This window comes from Henckelia pumila, chromosome 3, assembly GCF_033568475.1.
Source record: "Henckelia pumila isolate YLH828 chromosome 3, ASM3356847v2, whole genome shotgun sequence".
Classification (NCBI taxonomy): domain Eukaryota; kingdom Viridiplantae; phylum Streptophyta; class Magnoliopsida; order Lamiales; family Gesneriaceae; genus Henckelia; species Henckelia pumila.
Window position 1 is genome coordinate 172,693,477 of NC_133122.1, and position 5,877 is coordinate 172,699,353.

Here is a 5,877-nt window from a genome sequence, read left to right on the forward strand (position 1 = left end):
GGCAGACTTAGCAGGTGGGAAATACTTAGCCAGAAATTTAAAAGCCATATCATCCCATGTAGTAATACTCCCAAGAGGTAGTGATTGCAACCAACTACGAGCATTGTCCGTAAGAGAAAACAGGAACAATCGTAGTTTGATGGTGTCTTCAGTAACACCATGAATCTTCACTGTGTCAGCAATCTCCATAAAAGTACGCAGATGCAGATTTGGATCTTCAGTAGCTGCACCCCTGAACTGATTCTGCTGCACCATATTAATCAGAGCTGGCTTCAACTCATATTATTCGCCGTGATGTTCTGCCGAGCTATCCCAAAATAATGAGTATTGATCACCGGTCGAAAGTGATCTCTGATCGGCACCGGGGCATTATTGACAACTCTTTTTCTATCTCTTTCTTCAGCCATTTATTGCAACTCTTCTCTTCTAGCTTTTCTCAAAGCTTTAGCAGTTTTCTCAATTTCCGGATCAAAGAGCAGTGAGTCGTAACTTTGGCTTTTTTGCATAAACTGCATAGAGAGGAAAGATTTAAAATTAGAACCAACAAAATAAAATAAAATGCTCTAAATCAAAATTAAGACTAATTAGCACAATTTAATATAAATCAAATAAAATTCAATTCCCCGGCAATGTTGCCAAAAACTTGTTGCGTGTTTTTCGCTCGCAAGCGCACGATGTCAAGTAATAATATAGAAATTAAGTCCAAGTCGATTCTACGGAGAATGAATAAATGATATTATATCAAATATTTGTAACTAATAAAATCCTAATCCTATGTAGAGCTACGAAATTGATCTGATTTTATAAAACTAAAATTTTCAAGAAACAAAACTAAATAACCACGAGTTCACGAGAGAAAATTCAATAAGCGATGAATGTTAGAGGTTCGACTTCACTTGACTGTCCACCACAATTTATTTCTCATGATTGTTTAATTATCAATTCTTCTAGTTTACTAGCCAAGAATCCCTATTATTTTCTACTACCTCTCTCGAGTGTCAAGAAGAATTTCGTATTCAATAGCAAACTCAATATGTCTATCTAAGTTTAACTATTAAATCCGATAAATGGCATGAGAATTCTTCTAAAGATTTCTATGGAGTTATATGCCTCTCGAACAATATAAACACCAAAGATGTATTTTCCTATGTCGTATTCAAAATCTCCTCTCTCGAGTGATAGATTCTAAATCAATTATCATTCAATCTATGGCCAGTAAATTGAAAGCATTAAAATCAGGAAAACACAAATAAACTGTGCGAAGAATTCAAATATATAAATCAAAATATCTCAATCATGATTTCCAGTCAAGATCTATCTACCTCTAGACTAAGAAATTAGTTCATAAAAAATTCAAAGATAAAAAAAAACTTGTTCTTCAAATAATCCATCAAACTAGAAAAATAGAGTTTAAAGGAAAAATAGAACGAAGTAAAATTAAGCTTTTCCGTCGCCGGATGTCGCCGTCTTCTGTCTTCTTATAAAATTCTCGAGCTCTTGTGCACTTCAAAACTCTCAATAGCCGTCTCTATGCTCTGAAAACTCTCTAAACCCTCGTATCCTCCAGAATAAATCATAAAATCCCTTTTAAAACTCAATTAAAGACTTTCCATATTTTTGGAGACTGTGCAGCGTTGGAGCGCTAATTATTCGGCTCTGAGGCGCTCAAGTTTCGTATTTTATTTTTCAACTAAAGACGTATGGCGCTGGAGCGCTAAAAATATGGCGCTGGGGCGCTATAGCCATGAATTTACGGGCGCTGGAGCGCTCGACTTATGGCGCTGGGGCGCTACTTGTTCTTCCATTTCACCAACTGCGCAACATTTTTGTAAAAATCATAACTCAAGTTCTAGCCGTCGGATCAAGCTGATATTTTGACAACAACTTCAAAACATCCTAAACTTCAATTTGAACGGTGCAGATCAGATTTGGATGTCCGTAGAAGCTCAAGTATTTTTGTAAACTTTGCTATCTATAATTCGTCCTTCCGCTTCTTCTTGCTACTTTTCTTCAAATCCTTGCAACTCACAAAAACAACAACAAATACGCATAATATCTGCTCGATACATCACAAAATCCAAGTCAAATCATATATAAATTAAGTGCATAAAATGCACTTATCAAATCCCCCCAAACTTAGACTTTTGCTAGTCCCGAGCAAAACAGTAATGAGCAATATAGTCGACCTCCGAATTTATACATTCCAAGTTTCAATACACATGTTGTCTAATTTTCTCAAGAGTTCTCGTGTGTGTGTGATTTGCCAATCTCATCTACACACCTAACTTTCGGTAAAAATCATGCAATTTTTAAGCTTCATAAAATCATTAACTCCGTCCTCAAGTTTCAAAATACTCTCAACCAAGTTCAACTTCTAATTGCACAGATCAACAAGACTTTTTTCGGTTAACATTAGGCTCAAGTATAATCAGCAGGAGATAAGCATCCTTATGTATATCAATGTAAACAAGGACTCAGAATTCAAAGCAAAGAGAATTGAATATTTTCAATTTGTGCATGATTCTGAGTAGCTAAATTTTTTTTATTTGCATTGCCAGACATTAGTCTTGGCTTTCTTCTACTCCATACATCTCCATCTTTATGCCTTGTATTTGGACTAGAATTTCAATCCATTTTTTTTTTTCAAGGCCTCCCCTCACCTTACTTTCTCCGCCATTACTTTTCTTTGAACTTTTTAGCTACTCAATTTGTTTTGGATTTTTCATGAATATAGAATGGCTAAAAAAACTCAATAGATTCGAAAAAAAACGCCTAAATCACTTCTGTGATCTTAAAAATCTACCTCAGTTTCAAATAAAAATCACAAGAGTTAAGAATCAAATCCTCTAATCCTCATCACAAATCCACATAATTTTTTTCTAATTGTTAGGAGTATCGAAAATCATTCCATTCGTGCATAAATGTGAGAACTCAAGATTAAATATAGCTAACATAAACTATTTCAGCACAAAAATTTATTTTCATCATAGGCCAACACAATTACAACATCATGCCTTCAACTCCAACTAACTCATAAAAAATTTCAAATTTTCAAAATTTTTAAACACCCCCCAAACTTAAATTGTGCATTGTCCTCAATGTACATTATTCATTAAAAACAAGGGACACGTACCTTAGGCACCAAACGTCAGTACTCAGCACCATCTTAATCACTCAAAACTCTTCATCAGGGGTGGCTCCTAAACTCTTTCAGCTCCATACTTTTTAACCTACATAATTCAAAATCATTATTGATGTCTAGTTTCCTCATGATAAAAAATAATAAAAAGGAAAACAACTAAAATAAAAGAAACAATAAAGCAAATAAAAAAAAATCGCTTGGGTTGCCTCCCAAGAAGCGCTTAGTTTATAGTTCATAGCCCGACTATATTATGATTCTAGCCCGGTTCCACTTTGTTGGAGGTCTTTTCCTTTTTTTTCACCCTCCAAACATATTCAACAATCTTCTTGATCTTTGCTTTCTTTCTCTTCTTCTTCTTTGCTACCTTCGGATCATTCTCTCTTGACAATTCTACAACACTAACAACTTTGCAGCAACATTCCATCTTCTTTGATTGTTCAATCATGAACACTTTTTCCATGGATGAATTTTTAACCTCCTTATAAACATTAAAGATCACCTTCTCACCATGAATTCCCATCATCAACTCACCTTTCTTCACATCAATCTTGGCTTCAGCAGTAGCCAAGAACGGTCTCCCCAAAATCAATGGCATATTTGCATCCTCCTCCATATCTAGCACAACAAAATCCGCAAGAAAAATAAATTTATCTACTTTTACCAGTACATCCTCAATGATTCCAAACGGATATGTGATAGATCTGTCAGCTAGCTGCAATGCGATTGTCGTGGGTTTCACCTCTCCAAGTCCCAAACTCCTGAAAACAGACAAAGACATTAAGTTAATTCTAGCTCCTAAATCACAAAGTGCTTTATTAAAATTAGAAGAACCAATAATGCAAAGAATCGTAAAACTCCCTAGATCTTTTAATTTTTGTGGTAGCTTCTTTTGCAGGATAGCACTACACTCTTCAGTCAGGTTGACAGCCTCGAACTCCTCCACCTTCCGCTTCTTAGACATCACCTCCTTCAAGAATTTTTCATAATGCGGCATCTGCTCCAAAGCATCAGCGAATGGAATATTAATATGAATTTTCTTGAAGATGTCAAGAAACTTAGAAAACTTCTCATCCAACGCTTTCTTCTTGAACCGCTGAAGATATGGCAAAACAGCTTTTGGTACAGGCGGTTTCTCAGGCACAACTGCAGAATTGCTGGAATTTTCGCTAACAGATTTTTCAGACTCCACCACAATCTCTTCAGCCTCTTCATCATCTACTTCCTTTGGGTCATCAACCCCAAGTTCTTTACCACTTCTAAGGGTGATAGCCTTGCACTGCTCCCTTGGATTAACCTCAGTATTGCTAGGAAACACACCTCTCTGCTGATTATTCAATGCATTCGCCAGTTGACCAATTTGTGTTTCAAGATTTTTCATAGAAGCGCTCACATTGGTCAAGTGTGTCTCCATACTATCAAGCCTATTTTCATTCCTCTTAAATCTTGTGGATGATTCTGCAATAAAATTACTCACCAAATCTTCCAACGATGCCTTACCTTCACCATTCTGAGTATTGAACTCCGGTGGAGGATTCAACACATTCTTATTGTTTGCATAGGAAAAATTTTCATGATTACGCAAACTAGGATGATACTGATTGGGTACAGGATTACCTCGATAATTGTTGTAATTCCTGTTGTTCACATAATGAGCTTGCTCCACACTCTCAAATCCATCAGCAGAATTTACGGTAGTCGCCAGCGATGCTGTCTCATTAGAACTTTGATTCCCTTTGGTCAGTGCAGCCAACTGTGTAGAAATAGTAGCCATCTGAGCAGTCAAAGCAGTGAATGCGTCAACCTCATGAATTCTAGCAGGCTTCCTTATTCCAGATCTCTCACTCGGCCACTGATAACTGTTAACAGTCATTTGCTCAAGCATCTCATAAGCCTGTTCAGGAAATTTAGAAAATATTGAACCTCCAGCTGCAGCATCCACAGAAATACGAGTTGGCCCATTCAAACCATTGTAGAATAACTCAATCTGTTCCCAGTCCGAAAAATTATGGTTTGGACACTTCCTAAGCAACTCCTTGTACCGCTCCCAGGCTTCATACAATTGCTCAAAATCTTGCTGTTTGAATGTAGTGATCTCTATTTTCAACTGAGCAGACTTAGCAGGTGGGAAATACTTAGCTAGAAATTTAGAAGCCATATCATCCCATGTAGTGATACTCCCAAGAGGTAGTGATTGCAACCAACTACGAGCATTGTCCCTAAGAGAAAATGGGAACAATCGTAGTTTGATGGTGTCTTCAGTAACACCATGAATCTTCACTGTGACAGCAATCTCCATAAAAGTACGCAGATGCAGATTTGGATCTTCAGTAGCTGCACCCCTGAACTGATTCTGCTGCACCATATTAATCAGAGCTGCTTCAACTCAAAATTATTCGCCGTGATGTTTTGCCGAGCTATCCCAGAATAATGAGTATTGATCACCGGTCGAAAGTGATCTCTGATCGGCACCGGGGAATTATTGACAACTCTTTCTCTTTCTCTTTCTTCAGCCATTTGTTGCAACTCTTCTCTTCTAGCTTTTCTCAAAGCTTTAGCAATTTTCTCATTTTCCGGATCAAAGAGCAGTGAGTCGTAACTTTGGATTTTTCGCATAAACTGCATAGAGAGGAAAGATTTAAAATTAGAGCTAACAAAATAAAATAAAATGCTCTAAATCAAAATTAAGACTAATTAGCACAATTTAATATAAATCAAATAAAATTCAATTCCCCGGC

At 36.7% G+C, this 5,877-nt stretch overlaps 1 non-coding gene across 1 annotated transcript; it reads left to right on the plus strand.

Annotated features, from left to right (window-relative positions):
• Nucleotides 1-5,142: 5,142 nt before the first annotated feature.
• Nucleotides 5,143-5,248, plus strand: LOC140893963 (small nucleolar RNA R71). The gene has a single exon (XR_012153521.1). It is a non-coding gene; the product is annotated as a small nucleolar RNA R71 (small nucleolar RNA).
• Nucleotides 5,249-5,877: the final 629 nt, after the last annotated feature.